The 19229-nt window shown below is 39.5% G+C and overlaps 1 pseudogene across 1 annotated transcript; it reads left to right on the forward strand.

Moving 5' to 3' along the window:
- The first annotated feature begins 10 nt into the window (after window positions 1-10).
- Window positions 11-17698, forward strand: LOC110048285 (putative G protein-coupled receptor CG31760; annotated as a pseudogene). Its single transcript, XR_016209919.1, has 10 exons — window positions 11-1563; window positions 8942-9098; window positions 9681-10019; window positions 10938-11006; window positions 11555-11664; window positions 12306-12520; window positions 12999-13137; window positions 13606-13711; window positions 16240-16380; window positions 17100-17698. The product of XR_016209919.1 is annotated as a putative G protein-coupled receptor CG31760 (transcript).
- The last annotated feature ends 1531 nt before the right edge of the window (window positions 17699-19229 follow it).

Below are 19229 nucleotides of genomic sequence, written 5' to 3' on the forward strand. Positions count from 1 at the left end.
AAATTTAATATTGCGGGGTAACCCTGCAATGGATTAGCATCCCATTCAGGGGTAGTAGAAATACTCCAGTCGCTTCATGCTACAGAAACCGGGATAAGTGCCGACCCGATGGGACACTTGGCTCATATGCAGACTTTACTTTAACTTCGGAGTTGCTGTTTGCCTCTTTTTTAGAACGAATGCTCATGCAAAACATTTCACATGAAAATGACTTGATTGTCAAGAGAATATAAATGTACAGGTGACATGCATTTTCATACGAATAGTTTCGCACAAAGACTCGTTTTGCCATAGAGGCAGAAGTCAACTATTCATCCATGAGCTGGCTCAGGGAGCCTTTGATTTTAGATTCAGATATCATTCCCAGCCGGCAAAAAGGGCAATTAGGCAGTATCGCGACGCCTTTCATTCGATGTGTTGTGGCAGAATTGATAGCTGCTCCGTGCCGAAATTACTGTCGTGAATTGTAACTCCTTTCGTAAATTCTAAAAAACGTCTTCATGAAATGTAATACCTGTCGAGATAACTGTTGTTCAGGTTGATGCGTTTTGTAATAAGCACCTGCCACAAAAAGTAATAAAACACGCCGTTGCAATATTGATTTGTAGTCATGTATAGTCCAAGCTGCCCACATCCAATGTAACGCTGAACGAAATGATCGAGCTGGCTCAGTTTGACCTTATTTTTTGAGGTTCGGCACCTTGAGATTATAACATCTCTGTTACTTTCAAAATAATTAGTAAGGAACTAATCGCGCGCGAACAAATTCATGTTTTTGTGCAAGGTATTTTTCGTGATTTCGGCTTTTTCCAACAATGCTTGGAATAGCAAAGCATTTGTAATTGCAACAACGGAATCAGAAGAGAAAGTGTCTCAAAGAAATGAGAATGCGCGTGGTGCAATCGAGAAAAGTGAATCAGTAGACGTGCTGGGGAAAGAACTACAATATATTGCCGAAATTCACAAGAAGTTGCAGAACTCGTATGGGTGTAATGATGTTGCTGTCCTTAATGTGACGTTTGACAGTGAGCGATGGAAAAACGAAGCTCTTGTGGCTGTCCAAATCGCCAGTCTGCTGACTTCTCTGTGGCCGGTGAAAACGTCTGTTGGTGATTCCATCGTTGAAAATGACACTGTACTGTTTGAAATCGTTCGAGCAAATACTGGCTTTTCACCGTCCGTGTTCGGGTCCGCGGTCTGTTTCGAGCCCAAGTTATACAGAAATTACGAACGTTTTTGTCCTTACGCGTTCAGAGACAGTAAGTTGAATGGAAGTGTCCATGTGGTGGACCTCGGGCAAACAGGGGACTATGATTACTCCACGAGCCCGAACGCGATTTGGTGGAATGCTATCAGAGACAAAACCAGAAATAAGAAGCTATCACATGGAGTGAAAGAGACGCATTTCTTTTCAGTTGGACTTGGGAGTCGATCTGTCCATGAGCATTTGTCGGTACGATACGAGGACGGTCTGTGGATCCAGCCATACTTCGATTGTTTTGGTGGTAAAGTTTGGATGGTCACCTATCTGGCTCCCATTTTTAATGAAACCAACGAGTTTTTGTAAGTTTTAGATTAACTGTTGAAATGATAGCCTGTCGCGCGCGCGATACCACAATATTCAAATCAGTTATTTAATGTTATCTTAGATACGTTGAAATTAGGGGGCTTAGTGAAAAAGCTGGTAAGCGATTTCCTTTTTATTATATACGATGGAGATTTTTCAGCTAGGTCAGAAAGCTTTATGCAGAAAAGGTCAGAGAAGATCAATATCTTTCAGAAAACCTCTTTCACTCGATAACGATAATAATACAAAAAACAATTCCAAACAAAAGGTGTTCATTCTAAGTAAACAATGATCTGGTGCAAAAAAGATGCTTAATTTTAAAAATACTAAAATTCACGGTATTCAATTCCTTTTTTTCAATTTGAGCGGCCATCTGGTGTAGAAAATTAGAAACGAAGTTGTTTGGCCTTGACGTGCTGTCAGATAACGTCAAAAACATGGATGGGGCCTTCGAAGAGTAAGGAGTCATGCTTACAGCCTCAGTCATGTTACTATGATAATTCAGGTGGTTTTCATTTGGTATTAGCCTTAAAGCATCCGAAATAAATACTGTACCCGGCTTTTAACAGTCGACCTTAGCTCTTTGGACATTTGCATGTCAATCTATCGACCGACAGCGTGTCATTACAAAAGACTATATATTAAACAGAACTCCTGTTTAGACTTTTCGGCTCAGTGCAGAGCTTAATTGTTTTCCAGCTGCATGTGTAGCCGAAAAAGTCGACTTAGGTGAGAAAAAGACGACCTAAAATTTTTACCTTGTTACCTTGTTAAAATAATCAAATTCAACTGCTCTACCCTTCAGTTTTATGCTTTCACAGATCAATTTTTCCATTTACGTAAATTCAACTGTCGTGTGAGTAATATTTAAAATTTTAAGCACAACGGTACTCTAGAACTGAAAGATAAGGGGTGTTGTCATTGTAGAGATATCAGAATGATATTGTACGGTAAGTTAGCTTTGCGGATTATTTAACACCTACGTCTTTTTCATAGAAAACATTTTCTGTGGAAAGCAATTACCAATATCACATTTCACAAACCAAACACTTGTTTAACAATTGTTCAAAACATATTCAGCTGAGTCCATTGTTTAAAGGTTTAATAATTATTTAAGATCAACAGTCTTAAGGTGGTAGGGTACCCTAAAATATGGCGATGTTCATGAAAAATTCAATTTCTTGGAAATACAAGACTTAAGACCCTTGAGGACTTGTCAAAAACATTTTGAAACGATCTTGCCGAATTTCCTTCCAGATGAGTGTGAAATTTAAGGAAAGTACACAGTGGTATAAGTTTTTTCACGTGGCAACGGCCATAGCAACGACTGTTTACTATAAGAACGTGACCAAAAATATAGATTATTTTTAACTTATATGAACGAAACTATTTAGAAAAAACTTTTAAGACATGCACAACTCGATTGGTATGATTATTTGTGAAAAGCTTTGCTCAAATTGCCATCACAGGCTCATTCATTTCCCTTATGACAAGGAATATTTCCCACAACTGCGGTAACTTTTTACAAAATAGAACAACCATTGCACCCCCTCCCCCGAGATCCAATCTGCACCCCCCCCCCCCCCACTATTTGTGGCTCGTTAAATGCTTAATACTTCGTGTAAGAAACTTAAAGTGCATTTTTCTCAAAAGTTTACTTTTGTACCGACTGACTTCGCGCCAACATTTCTACTTTGCAAGGTTTTTAAGTAGAATTTCTGAAACTTGGGCTCATCAAATACCAATAGTGTCGTGGTGATATAAACCAAAAAAATCGTAACATTTTAAGGTCTGTCACGTGACATGAGATGATTTGTCCACTGGGTGTGGTAAAAAATAAGGTTATTTCCAAATAAAGCTGTAAAAAGCACTGAAAATAAGAGTTAACTGTCAAAACTTAGGTTCATATCACAGAACAAAACAGAAACTTACATGATATGCTTATTTGACAGTCAATTCTTGTTTTGTAAAAGAGCAGGAAGTGTTGGCGTCAATACTATAAAACACTACTTCAAAAGGCTGTGGCTGGTTTCCATAGCAACCATTTTGAGTAAAACTCTAGAAATTCAATTTCTCTTCTTGAGTGCAATAGCACACAATTGATCTTTCTTTACCATATTTAAACAAACTTTTTGGTCCATATTGAGGGTACCATACCACCTTAAGAGTGCCTGTCCATAAAAATGGGAAATAACTCGGCAAGGGTCGAAAATTCGATTTCGCTCATATTTTCATGGTAGATAGACTAGGGTATGACAAAAACTACTGGATAGTTTTTTTTGGCAAAATATCCCTTTATTTCAAAGAAATATGCAAATTACCAAATTCCGTTAAAATCGTCATTTGACGCACCATTTTATCAAGCAAGTTTTGATAGCCTCGCATGCAAAACCACATCATTCTTCCGTCTTTAAAACACTCAAATAGTTTTGTGCAATGTTTAAATGTGTACTGGGTTGATTTTAGGGAATGTTGCGTTGTCTTTTTGGGTGCAAAATAATTAAATTTCGAAGACATGTATTTCATTCACTTAAAAGTACTTCGTGAATATAATTAATTTTCACCATGTGCGAAACCTTCAAATGGATTAAGCTTCTGGTGGTTGAGTTGCAGAAGGATGGTCTACAGATTCCTGTAAAAATTTCTTTGGGCCAATGATTATGAGCGGCGCGAGAGCTTTTCAAAGTACGTCAAAAATGCAAATATTTGACCATCCGTCGTCAAATTTCAATTTACGGGTTAGACGTATATTTTAGCATGCGCCACATGACTTGACCTATAATAAGTTGAAATAGACACAGAGCTGATAGTTTCGAAATGTTATAACCTCATTTGCTGTTGAAAGGCAGGTCCAAAGCCGATTTGACATGTTTCTCTCACCCTTCGTCGCACATAAAGTAGAAGTTTGCTTTTGTTTACATAGCGTCCGATGTACATCGCCAACTGTCAACTTATTTAATGGTCGAATACCATGAATCTGTGACCCTCTTTCGACACATATGATCACCACTACTTCTAAGTCAAAAACGGCTAAGTCATTTGTAGATAGTTGCTTGCTTTGCAGTACACCAAAATATTACGTTTGATCATTATGGTTTGATGGCTTGAATGCTTGCTTGCAGTGGTTCCTTGTTCGTCACGCAATGCTGTCATCCCAATTTAGGGGGTAGAGGTTGGACAATTTCTATCCTAATACTAAGGCTCCGTAAGGCTTGGAACCATTGGGAGCACACAATCGTGTCCAGTAGGAAGAGATTAAATTAAGAAATGAAAAGAATGAATAGTTTACCATTGCACCTGTTGTTATCTTTTTTTCGACCACCGCTACCTACGTGCCCTGCGTAATACTGTGACGCTAAACTCATATGTAGGTCTTTTCGCGCTGCGCAATTATTTTTGGTTTACATGTAATACAGTGGGCTACCCTTGGGGAAATGGGTGGTGACCGCTTAATGGGGCTAGAGGTTGGTGTACCTTGAATATTTAATTTTTCACTATCGGGCAAAAATTTCTTGGTGAACATGGAGTCAATTCAAGACAATCAAGATAGACGTGTGTTTGAATTATCACTTGTCATGTACCTTCAATTTCAGACTCTTATCTGCCGTCGCCCTTTCCAAAACAAAGTTTTTTAATCTTGGGTGGCCGCTTAATAGTGGTAAAGACAATAATGAAACCCTTATCGGAACGACCAAATGGTGGCCGCGGAGGTAACCGGTCTATAGGTGTTTTATTTACAATATTTTACTGACAATAATTTTGGACTGTACTGACAACAGTCCTCTATTTTCTGTTACAAACATACCAATGCCTCGCCACTAACCAAACAAAATACGCCAAATAAAATGGCATGGCCAGGGCTATTTACTCACGTATTTATGTACTAATTAAATTTAGTCTGTTTTTCTCACGAATTAGACACGCTGTGATTTCCTATTTTTATTTCAGCTAGTTCTTGCTTCATTGATCTATAATTTGTTTATGAACAAACAATGATTAAATTTTTTCACTTGTCCTGAGAGTGCTCTATACAAATTAGATCAAAATGGGCAGCATATGCCGTGACAGCATTGCGTGACAAACAAATAACGGTTGTAAGATTGTGCTGCGCCCACACGCTTATCAGCAATGGTCAGCAATCGATCAAACGTAATATTTTGGCGCAGTGCAAAGCAAGCAACTATCTACAAAACATAGGCACGCAAGGCGTGCAAGAGTTATTTTTTTGTGAACTATAAGTCTCGGAGATAGGAGCATTCATGGAACTGTTTACAGTAATGATTTGGTTGAGTTGACAAGTGTTTTTGGTTGCGATGTACAGCAAGAAAGAAACTGCGAGTTTATGATGTACATACGATGTTACATCGGTAATGGTAAGATAACTGAATAGTAAGCTATAAAATGTTTGACTGAACAAACTACAGTAATCTGACACGTCTCCAGATTAATGTAGATACCATCTTATTTTCTAACAGGCAATTTTATTCGTTCTTTGATACAACCCACACTGCGATTGGTCTGACACGCGCACATGCATAACTCCCTCACTCATCGATCACGTAGCCCTTCCCTGGGGAAGGACTACGTGATCTTATATGGACTATATAGGTCTGTACGGCACCGAAGGGTATGGTTTTTCAGCCGTTTTGGTCATAAATAGGGTATCGATTTTAGCTGATTTTGGCCATTTTGGTCATAAATAGGGTACGGTTTTTGCACTCTAGCCTTGATATGGGTATGCTTTAAGAAGAAGCCACTTTTTCATCATTATCGAAAAGAAAATCAACAAAAGCCCTTCACAAATTTATATGTTTGCGGTAATTTAACATTGGTTTGAACTAGGGAGCTAATTATAACGCAGGTCTGAAACAGGGTTTTGATTTGAGGGTCAGGTCGTAAATAGGGTTTCGAATTTTTGGTCAGGTCATAAATAGGGTAAGGAATATCGCAGATTTTGGTCATAAACAGGGTAAGGGTTTTGGGAAGCGGGCCGCACACCCCCAACCAATTTTTCTGGGAGTACCCCCTCGGGAAGCCTTCCAGCCCCCAAGAGGAATTTTTGCTCAAAAATACTTAAGTTAAGAGAACTTTTGCATTTTATACGAGTAGTAAGTTTACCTTTTTTACACAACACAACGCAACAACACTACTTCACCGAAAATTTAAAGAAAGAGAAAAAAACCTCTCTGACACGTTGAAAGTCTGATTTAATTAAATCGCACTTTAACTTGGTGCCACACAGTCTTCAAAGAACATTTGAACAGTTTTCATACTTTTTACCTTTAAAAATAGCGGACTGGAAAGAATGTCATAAAATGCCCATCAAATAAAAATATTAAACTGCTACTGCAGAGACGTAAAAACACTCTAGAAAGGAAAGCTTCTTTTTTGTTTAATATCCTGGGAACAATAGCCGATAACTTGTAAGCTCTAATTGAATTTACTCCCATATGAAAAACAAAAGTGTCGAGTTACCATTTGTAACTAAAAATAGCAAACATCTCGTGGGAACAAGTCGCGACGATTCGTCACCTCTAATTGAATTTACTACCTTGTGAAAAACAAGAGTGTCAAATTACCCATTGTAACTAAAAAATAAAAATATCTCGTTATATTTGCATGCAATAAGAACAAAACAATCGTTACCTGCACTTACTATTGTAAACGTTAGAACTGCTTCAAATCTAAATAGTCTCGTCTCCTCTAAAACATGTCCTCAGAACTAGAACCGACGATTCGTGAAAACAAAAGTATCAAGTTACCCTTTGTAATTAAAAATAAAAATAACTCGTGCCATTTGCCCACTACTCATGAACTGCTTCAAAACTCAAGACTCATCTCGTTCATAACTAGCCACCATTACACTGAAAATTATGCACTCTAAAACAACCCAATGTACGTATGTAACTGTCACACTCCCCTCCAAACCGGACTAAAAATCACAAACCGGCAACATACACGTCACTCTTTATTTTTCAATTACCAAAGTCCTTGTGTTTATACATACCTTGTGTTTCTCACGAACCATTTACCTTTACAACAAGAAATTTGATTGGCTGTTCATAGTAGATCCAATCTGATTGGTGTGACATACATACATCTCTCACTCACTCACTCACTCACTCACTCACCCATTGACCCGTCCATAACATACCCGACGCGCCAACTAAGAGGTATTTTTTTTACAAAAAAATAACTCAATGACTCAGCCGTTTTTGACTTAGATGCAGTGATGCTCATATGCGTAGAAAGATGGTCACAGATTCATGGTATTCGACCAATAATAGGTTGACAGTAGGCGATGTACATCGGACGTTAACCTTGTGTAAACAAAAGCAAACTTCTGCTTTATGTGCGACGAATGGTGAGAGATCGACTAGAAACACGTCAAATCGACTTTGGACCAGCCTTTTACAAAAAATAAGGTTATAACATTTCGAAACTATCAGCTCTGTGTCTATTTCAACCTATTATAGGTCAAGTCGTGTGGCCCATGCTAAAACATACGTCTAACCCGTAAATTGAAATTTGATGACGGATGGTCAAATATTTGCATTTTTGACGTACTTTGAAAAGCTCTCGCGTCGCTCATAATCATTGGCCCAAAGAAATTTTTACAGGAATCTGTAGACCATCCTTCTGCAACTCAACCACCAGAAGCTTAATCCATTTGAAGGTTTCGCACATGGTGAAAATTAATTATATTCACGAAGTACTTTTAAGTGAATGAAATACATGTCTTCGAAATTTAATTATTTTGCACCCAAAAAGACAACGCACATTCCCTAAAATCAACCCAGTACACATTTAAACATTGCACAAATATATTTGAATGTTTTAAAGACGGAAGAATGATGTGGTTTTGTTTGCGAGGCTATCAAACTTGCTTGATAAAATGGTGCGTCAAATGACGATTTTAACGGATTTGGTAATTTGCATATTTCTTTGAAATAAAAGGATATTTTGCCAAAAAAAACTATCCACTAGTTTTTGTAATGCCCTAGCCTTTCTACCATAAGAATATGAGCGAAATCGAATTTTCGACCCTTGCCGCGAAATTAAGAATTTGTCTGATTTTTACAGGCAGGCACTCTTAATAGCTTCTCCCGCCCAAACAAACTTCTACCCAATACAATTTCCGTCTCATTTAGATCCCAAAGTTTAGAATCAGTGGGTAGGCACATGTCTCTGCCTAATGTGTTTCTGCGATTTTTGTGTTAACATAATGCAAGAAAAACAAGAAAAATTGAAGTAAAAAATCGACCAAACAGTCCATGTCTTCTGTTTAATCAGAATCGCGACGTGTAACCGAACAGCTGCAGTGTGTTTTTTAAGCCATTAGTTATAATTTGTTTTGTTTTTCTTTTGCCTCAGGGGTTTGGTCAGTATGGATGTTTCTCTGAGGTACGTAGATATCAATCAATGTGATGCCCAGGACCCCAGCGGTCTAGAAGAACAAACAGAGACTGGTAACGAACAAACCCGCTTCAACACATTCATGGGAACGCACAGATGTAAACAGAGCACAGAGGCGAGTCATCCCAAAGTTCAGAATATCAATTCTCATTACTGATCATTAGATGCTGAGATACACAGATTAGAAATGATAGAAATATGAATTAAATGGGTGAAAATGATGTGTAAAAAAGAGTGATGTAGTGTTTCGAAAAACAACTTGAAGGATCCATCTAGTGATGAAATTCCAAACGGTGGAAAAGGTCACATTCAGAGCTATATGTGTCGAGAAGCCGACTTTCAAAGTCATTTGAAACATTTCTGTATCTACGAAACAAAAATGTCACTCGCCCGCTTTAAAGAATCGTTCATTTTTAAATGACATCTTTTACGTACCTCGTACATAAAAATCATACTCAAACTCTTAACGGGAGGTAATCTTCAGTATATTCAATTATTCTATTAAACCAATTTTGATATATTAAAATTCAGCCTAATACAATAAACCTCAGCACGGGGCTCTGGAGAATAAACCCCGCAAACTCTGTAGTTATTCCCCAGAGCCTTGTACTGAGGTCTATTGTTTTAATCTGAATTTTAATAAATCGAAATTGGTCTATTCTGCTGATGAAATCTTATAACAAATCTCTTTATACAGTGTGTACCAGTTCCCTATCAGGGATTCCAACGCGGCAGTTATCACTGCACCTGCAAACGAGGCTACTACTTCCCAGACCCTTCTGCATCTCGCAAATATTTCAACGGAAAAGTCCTGGAGGAGGAGTACGACAAGATGTTGAGAGGGGAGATCAGCTCGTACGAGAGTGACTTCGAGTGTCTCGCGTGTAGTGAAGGATGCGAGGAGTGCGTGGATGACCGCGCGTGCGTGTACAGTATTTATACATCCCTGAGATACGCGTTGTTAGTGGTTAACTGTTTGGTCATCCTGACTTCACTGGTTTTTGCAGCCTTGGTCTATAAATATTGGCAGAATAAGGTAAAACTAGACGCATGGAGTCGAAGTGGCCCCACTAAATAGCTCAATCTCTATATATCGTCTCCTTGAAATTAAGAAATAGAAAACGGTGGGTTTCCTGTCAACACAGTCCAATACTACACCAGAGGAAGATTGGATAGTTTTGAAAGTTTCTGTGTGTCCACGAGCTAGTGAACAAGTTGTATGTAATATCGTTAGTTTATTAGTTGCGAGGTTTATTAGTTGTCTTTAGTCATCGTTGTCAATTGTAGTCTCTTTAGTTCTCTTGTTACCTTCAGTTGTATTTAGTTGTACCTAGTTGTATATTAATAACTCGTCCAAACATGACCCGCCTAGATTAGCTCAGCTATCCGCGGGCATGTTACAATTGTAATTTTAATTGATAACAAATAAAATGTATGTATGTATGTATGTATGTATGTATGTATGTATGTATGTATGTATGTATGTATGTATGTATCCTTTGATCTTTTCAAATAAGACAGTAAAATAGACCAATTTCGATATATTAAAATTCAGCCTAACACAATAGACCTCAGCACGAGGCTCCGGAGAATAAACCCTACAAACTCTGTAGTTATTCCCCGAAGCCTCGTGCTGAGGTCTATTGTGTTGGGCTGAATTTTAATATAACGAAATTGGTCTATTAACAACCCTTTTGTATTTATTCATGCCATGTTCACATAGCCTTGTGATTATGTGATCAAAATCTTATGTCATTCTTAAGTCTTCTTAATCTTCCCCGCAGAAATAGCCCCTTAAGCTTAGCTCGTTTGTTGTCCCAGCCAAACAACCCGATGAATTTGTCTCTTTACCTTTTTTAATTTCATAGTAAAGAGCTATTTGTATCATGTTTAAGCTTTTAGCCTTATGAGTACACAACCTTCACAAATACATGTATCTTTTTCTCTGTTCTAGATTTTCAAAGCGTCCAGTCCTCGCTTTCTAGAAATCATAATCTGTGGAGCCATCATGATGCATGTGAAGGTACGCTAAGATCAGCTGGACGTTCCATAAGTTCCATCATATGGTCAGCAGCCATCTTCAAGTCAGCAACAGCTGCGTGCGTGGTTCGATCTCAAGAAGGGGGGGGGGGGGTGGTAGTGGAGAGAGGGCAAGGGGAGAGGATTTCCAAGGTGAAAGCCAGTCGGAAAATTGCATAAGGGAGATCAATTTGGGCGTGGCTCAAATTAGTTTTGACCGCAAAAGTACCAATATAAAACACAAACGCAAATAAGAGTAAATTCTATAATGACATTGTCGTCGAGTGCTTTTTTGAAGAAACGTTACAGGTTCCAAATTGGAGGTATCTAAAGCATCAACACAGTATGATGACCTTTAGTTATTTCTCAAAATACAGCCCTAAAATTAAGATCTTAATGCCTGAAAACGTGTGCGTTCTATTTTGCTCATCCCACGTGATACCAAAACCTGTAATTTACACCCCTGAGCGAGATGTCGAGTATCCCTGACACATGGGCTTCCCACAAACTGAAAGCCTACTCTTACTTCTAATAATCTTTCCTCTGTTTCAGCTTCTTGTGTCGTTCCCCACACCTTCTAAAGTACGCTGTGTGTTAGAGCCTTGGCTAAAACATGTGGGCTTCTGTCTGATTTACGGTTCCTTGGCGCTGAAGACGTGGAGGTGATCATTCTGCATTTCACACAGATGTTTTAGAAGTCGCCTGTTGTCATTTAACTGAAAGTTATATATTTAGGAGTTTAATACTAGAGTATGACCATCCAAATGAAAGCTATAGAGCAGTACTTTTACGTGGTACTGTTTACAACGATGCACAAAGTGCATCTGGATAGGCATATGGATGAAATACTTGTGGGTAACCTTCAAATGCGAAACTTTAATTTTAATTGAAAGCTGTACCCGGTATTTTTGTATATATCTTGAGAAAGAAAACTGAGCTGATTTTCCGACTTTGGCAGCCTTGAGGATAAATTAACTTGCATAGCTGGCACGGTTTCTTCCGCAAAAGCTTTGTTTTCCTGGCTGGGCCGCTGACACAGGGCATGTAGCTGCGAGAGATTTTTCGCGAGCTGCGAAGCCCCTCGAGGCATCATCGTTCGTGAAAATGTCAGCCTCACGAGGGATCTCAAACTTGACTACTCACCATTCTTCTCGCGGCTTTCGCCTCTTTCGTAAGAAGCTGCGCCACTACACCAAAACACCCGCGCGCAAAATTCCGCCAGTTACGTACGCGGGCGAGGATAAATTTCGAAGTTATCAGGCTTCGTAATCCATTAAACTGTTACTTTTTTTTCACGATCCAGAGTGGTGTTGATTTTCCGGGTACGCTCGGCTCGTAAGCTGGCCATAGGAGACAACGTATTATTGAAGAGGCTGTCAGCCATGATATTGCTGTATTTGAGTTACTTGACTGTGTGGATGGTGATACAACCTCCTTCAACCGAGTCTGGTGTTACCACTGATAAGTTGAAATATAAAAGATGCTCAAAAGGATGGTTTGAACACATTATTTTAGCAGGTAAAAACGTTTCATCCCTGCCCTACCCGTCTACCAACTAACACTCCACCCCCTCCTCCCTCCCCTTTTGCTGATGTGGTGTGACCAGGGCGAGCTATCTATAAGAGAGTGACGAGTGTTGTCTCAGATTTTGATTTTCGTTTGCAAAAGATGATTATGAAAACTAAAATTCAATAATAGACTCAGCAGAAATGAGGTTCTACTTGATCAGTGAAAAAAGATGGTGAATTTTAAGCTCGGTAATGAAAATCTGAAAGGTGAATTGATCAACATGACACGAGCATGGGACAAAGAAAAAATCTGAGTCCCCGGCAGGAATCGAACCCATGACCTCCCAAACACCGGGCTGGCGCTCTATCTACTGAGCTACGAGAACTCATGGAGAGCAAGGTCATTAAACCGTTCCTACTAGTGTGGATTACGTCTTTCAAAGACTAATTTTGATGCTAAATTCGTTAATATTATTTTGTCTTCCCAGCCGACTTTCTGGTCCTTGCTTGGGGAATGTTGCTTAGTTTTAAAGTGAGAAAAGTACCCCAAGTTTACAACGAAAGCAGATTTATCAGCTATGCCACCTACAATGCCATGTTTATAATATGTTTTATCACCGTTCTCAGGTGAGACAAGGAGTGAACTAAATTCTCATATCAGACTCCTGGGCGATTTAATATGCCTTATTTATTCAACAAACTAGGACACTTGGTACGACATGACATAGATAAAAAAAGATCCCCAAACATTTATCCACTGAAGCGGTGGAATCAAGACACTGTATGAGGATGTTGTGAACCACGTAGACGCTCCAACGTTGCCTGGTTCTTGTGGGGCTTTCTCCCAGGCCTTTACGGTTAATTGATTTCGGTGACATTTCCGAGGCGATCGGACCACGTGACCCCGAAACGATTGACCGCGTTGAAACTTCAAAGCTTAGGAACTAGGCAAGTTACAACGAAACCACATTGCCTTGTTCCCAGTCCAAATGCTTTGGGAGCGAGACCCAGTGGCCAGATCTCTCGTTCTTAAATCAAGCATATCAGCCATTACGTTAGCCTCCCATAGTGATCCGACTTCTGTTTTTTTTCCAGCGCTGTGTTGAGAGATGGCTCGTCACCATCCGTTAAGTATGCCGTAGAATTTGTCTACGTGCACGTGACTGCTTCAATCACCCTCGTATTGTTGTTTTTGCACAAGGTAGGATAGAATGGATAACCCCAAACTGCTAACTTTTCTTATTTTGGATTCAAGGTAATTTTGGACGGAAACTGCAAAATTGACCAAAATTGCCTCGCATACATGCTGCGTTATGTAAATAAAATAAATAACTAATAAAAGCCTTTATAGGAGGAAGCGCCAATAAAAAAGTTAATCGTGAAAAGGGATATTGCTTAACCACGATTTACTTAAGTACATAACACAAAATAGTTTTTCGACTGGGGTGTTGCGCTCTTCTATGTGCTGCGATAAGAGAAACGCATGTTTCCGACATACTGTCATTCTCGTAATGCACCAATTCGTACCCTCTGTTTTAGAACATTCGGGACCTCTCATATTCACATCTAAAATAGACGAAGTAAATCTTGTTCTAAACGAGACTTTTCTGAGGCTAAAATGTTTTATATATAGATAGATAGATAGATAGATAGATAGATAGATAGATAGATAGATAGATAGATAGATAGATAGATAGATAGATATATTGATCTGGACGGAACTACGGTGCCTGAAGAAGAGCAGTAAAACTGCCCGAAACCACGTTTTAAAAACATTTCAGCCTCAGAAAAGCCCCTTTCAGAACAAGATTTACTTAAAGTGCACCTAACCCCAAAAATTTTTTTTCGCTAGAACAAATCTACTTATTATTTGAAATAGTTCTGCGAAAAAAATTTTTGGATCCCGTTAAATCCTCGATTTTCTGTGCCACGACGAAATCTCGAAAATAGCTCCAAAACACCGCCATTTTGTTTCACGACCGAGTTTGAGGAGAATGGGTCCAGCGGCTCTTGTGACGTCTACCCAGGAAGGTTGGATATCTCATTTCGTCTCATTTCCTTCAGGATGGTGCAATACACATTCGAAAAGTGCGCAGAAACGCCTTCCAGAGGCGCTATCGGCTGTTGCAGCAATATTCCAGATTTAAAGAAGGATATACTGTACAATTTACTGACGATGATCGGCTAATGGTGCAATAAAGACGTAAACGATGGTTGATTTTGTCGAACCGAAACAAGCGAACTGAATCTGTGAGAACCATTGAAGAACTCTCACTGGAATTTGTTCCGCAGACTTTCGAACGCTATTTTCATAAATTTTCTGCTTAAAGCTAACCAGCAATTTGTAGAAATACCACCGACAACCTATATCTTCCAATCCCGCAGTATTTATAACATAACCGGCAACGTTGTGTGATCCGGTCATGATCAAGAAGCGTTATACTGATATGTAAATAGATCGCAACTGTACGCCGCTAACCAACACTTATTTCTCTTTCGATTTAGATGAAAGTCGAAGATTAATCCTCTAGAATTACATGATAACAAAATTGTTAGACTCACAGAGTTTTTCGAAGGTTTGGAAATCAGCAGTGTGACAAAGATTCTGTGCAATAGCGTCGAAAATATGACCGCGTAACATTATCTGCGGACCGCTTAGGGAACACACCCTTTTCGCTTATCCGAGGAATTTCACTGCAAACTTTGAGAACAATTTACATTGGTTATTTGGAGTTACGACTTAAAACGTGTGACAATGTGAAATCGGTAATTGCATGAAATGTTTCCTTCCGCCTTGCTTCCCGCAGCTTCAAAAATACAGCTCCAAACAATACGATTTTCAATCGATCGAAGCCAATGTTTTGGAGGTCATCAAGTCTCGAAAACTGCAACACGTACGTCGCTCTTATAAACATGAAGCATTCAACTGAAAGTAAAACACAAACTGGATTTAACAGAACCTTGACAAAATACATTCTCGGTAACGACAAATGTAAACGGGCTATAAACACGCGTGGGAATCTTATGTTTAGTTGACGAAATTACCATCCAAAGCAGTCCTTGAGTTTTCTTTCCTGCTGTTCGTTTGCCTGCTCCTCCACTTCGTATCTAGCTTTCCATTCCTAATATACAAGCAGCTCGTCCGCAAAGACGTCTTCCCCGTCGTCGCTTGAAATATTGTAAATTGCTCTCAAAGCTCTAAGCAGTGAGTTCAGAGTTGTCGAACGTGCTCGATCGAAGTTTATTTCGGAGCCTTCCGAATCGAAACTTAACTCTGACTCCAGTGACGAAAAAGAAATGATTCTGAGACAAAACTTGGACGTTTTAGTCCCAAAATACATCGGTACGATTAGTTTTGCATTCTATTTTCTCGAGCAAATACAGTGAGTTGACTGAGGCGCTATTGTGTTTGGTTCCTGGGTAGACGTCATCAGGTACCGCCGCCCCAGACTCCCTAAAACGCGGTCGTGAAACACTTAATCGCGACTTTGAAAGGGCATAGAAAATCGAGGATTCCACCAAATTCAAAAATTTCTTCGCCCAAATGCTTCAAATAAAGTCTAGATTTGTTTTAGCGAAAAAAAAATTTGGGGGTTAGGTGCACTTTAACTTATTAATTTTATATGTTTAAAAACAGCCTCACGCACTCGCCACCTCATCTCATCTTGTTCCCGGCCATGTTTTTGTTTCTTTTTCGTTTCGTTCTAAGATATCGTTGGTTCGTCCTAGGTTTTTTTAGCTATAGCCACGAGGAATGACCAACGTCGCACCGCTCCTCAAAGCAATATCCTGTCAGTGAACTCGACAGAGGGACGTGAAACTGAACAACTCGATACAACTACACTCGGTGGAGAAAATAACGAAGTTAAGGTCTGTTTAGCCAGATAAAATAGTAAGTAAATTGCAACCCGTTGTCTTATTCATCCTTGTCGCCGCTGATATAGTGACCACACCTCCATTTCTTAAAAGCAACAAATCAATTTTGTGTGGGCTGACTGTAACCGGGTAAAGTGAATGGGGTTACCGGGAACTCTCAGGGATTGGAAACTGAGCCCGGGAACGGTGAAGATATAAAATTTCATCTGTAGGAAGATGGATGGATTCAGAAGGAGAAGATCGAAGGGAAGGCTGTCTTTTTATGCTCACATAACTTATCAACAGGAAACTTACAGCGGTTTTCCGAATTGAGTGTCGAAAGTAATCAAAAGATTACTTTGCTTTGGTCTTGGTTTTACGACACTCAATTGAAGACCGCTCTATGCACATGCTATAGTTTTGGAATACTGATTAATTTGTGTTTCCTTCAGTAGAATTGCTGAAGTTGAATGTAAAAACCATCAGACTATACAGCCGACAACCAAAATTTACTTTTACATAGAACCAACTGAAACTGTGATTGGCAGGCTCAGCCGAGTTTGCAAGCAAAAGGCACTCGAAAAATGAGCTACAATATATATCATTTAAATTACAATTATAATGTCCTATCTTGAGAAAGAAAACATTTTCACACTGTAGAGATGCACTTATACAACAGTGGACACAGTTATTTGAACTTTTGTGGAAAGCTCTTGTTCGTTTGTCTTTTTCAGCTGGAAATAAAGAGACTTGCCGCAAAAGTTGCACTTCTCCAATCTCAGTTGATGACCGAGCAAACAGACATGTTAGGAAGACTGGGTCCAGCTGAGTGTGAGCACGCAGCAGTTACGCTTGCCAGCGGTAGACTTTGATAACAGCACAGTGTTTTGCTTTGGACAACAAAACACGGACGCTCACATTTAGAGGTCGTGAAAAATTCAGCAATTCATTTGATTCTTGCTACAGCTTGAAAGCCAGCTCTATAAGCTTTAATATCATAGTAGTTTAGGTATCTACAGTTTGAATCGGCCGCGCTACTGATCGTTTGGACGCGACACACCTCTAAAGGTACATGGTAACCTTAATTTAAACTTTTTTCAGGATTCTCGGGTTGAGTTTCCTTTCCAACGTCAGGACATGAATATTTCTGAAACTCCACTACAGAAAGCCGTGTTACACAAGACAATTTTACTTGCAAGTGAAACGTAGTAAGGGTCGTGTTACAGTTTGTAAGAAGCATTGCCTCGTACAACACTTCATTTTACAACCTGCAAGTAACTGCGAGTAACGGCCGCAAACTGTGATAAGCCAATTAAAATGTGTCAACCTTTGAGTTGAGCAGTAACAATTTTCGCGGCAACTGATCTCATCCGCGGAGTCGTATTTCGCTTCTTTTGTTTACGTCTTGCAATTTCTCGCAGAGAAATCTTCGCTTTTGTTAATTGTTTTCGTCTCTTAAGTGATAGACTAGACGCTTCGCATTCCCACATTTAAACGCATGCGCAAATCGCAAGCGAGTGTTTCGTCGATGCCCACAATAGTTGATTGCCGCGGAATTACCGACGAATTTAATCGCTGATATCTGACAAGGCAGCTTCTCCAAACGCTCCTTTCCCCTACTTTATAGAGTGTTTTTCCATATTCTACTAAAACAAACAGGCCGATGAATTGCGCGTTTAGTTTTTTTTTTTTTTTTGTAAATGCGTAAATATTCGCACTCGACTCGGCTGGCCGAGTAGGCCTGTTCAAGGCTATTCCGCTAGCATTCCTCTTTTTTCCCTTTTCCTTCTTTACCATTTATCTACTGATTCGGTTTAGATGCTGAATGTTTCACGGCAGACGATTTAAGATATTAAGATATACTATACATGTAAACATTGCACATTCATTCCCGGGAAGCGTTACTGTAGCCCGCTAGGAAGTTTAAAGCTGGGTTTCATCGGTTGGCGGCATGGGCACGTAGTCTCCTCCGCAGCCGTTATTAGGGAGAAACGTTGCGTGACGACCCTAATAACGGCTGCGGAGGAGACTACATGGGCACGTTGACAACCGCTTCAGTGAGGTGCGAAAACAGTGAATTTCTTTCGCGGCCGAAAACTTGAGGTTTACTTTTGCGTGGACTACCTCTCTTCAGATGAATTAATAGGGTATGTAGATTTATCGGATTTTAACGAAACTTGGCCAAAATGTTCGTCACATGTTAGCGCACCAAAGGTGTGAGGCTTTTGCGAAAATCGAAATATTTTTATCCTGTAACGTCCCATTGAGTAACAGCAGTCAGAAAATTTTCTATTGTCCAACTTTGAAAGAGATTTTCTAAGCAGCCAATAGAAATATCGAAAAAGTTTCACGCCCTTTGTTAGCTCATCATCTCCTGATTGATAACGTCCAGTCAGTTTGGATGTCCGCGGTAACACAAAGGCTGGTAATTCAGTTTAGCAAGTATGGCCAATTTTGCGTTTTTAGGCTTGCGCGTGCCTATCAAAACAAAAATAGCAAAATGTATTGTTATTTTCGGATTCTACAGTTTATTACATTGATATATAGTTTGCCGTGGTTTTCTTTAAAGCAGCGCGTAAAGAAAGCATCAGGGGCACCCAACGGATCGTTTCGGTAAATTATCTGTTCGGAAGGTCTTTAATCCCCTTTGATTTTCTGAAGAGAGTTGTCACCTCGAACTTTCGTGATATGAGAAATTTAATGTCTGTTGTTTTCGGATTGTTAAAAATGTCGTTTTGGGTACGCTAAAAAGGTAAGCTATCATTTTCGGAAAGGCGATAAGACCTAAGGGTTTCGGGAAATGGACCAAAAAGCCCTAATAAATTCGACAATACTCAAGTTCCCCTAGAATAACCGAACAGATA

This window comes from Orbicella faveolata, unplaced genomic scaffold (genome assembly GCF_042242905.1).
Source record: "Orbicella faveolata isolate gen_17 unplaced genomic scaffold, um_ofav_v1 contig_3, whole genome shotgun sequence".
Lineage (NCBI taxonomy): Eukaryota > Metazoa > Cnidaria > Anthozoa > Scleractinia > Merulinidae > Orbicella > Orbicella faveolata.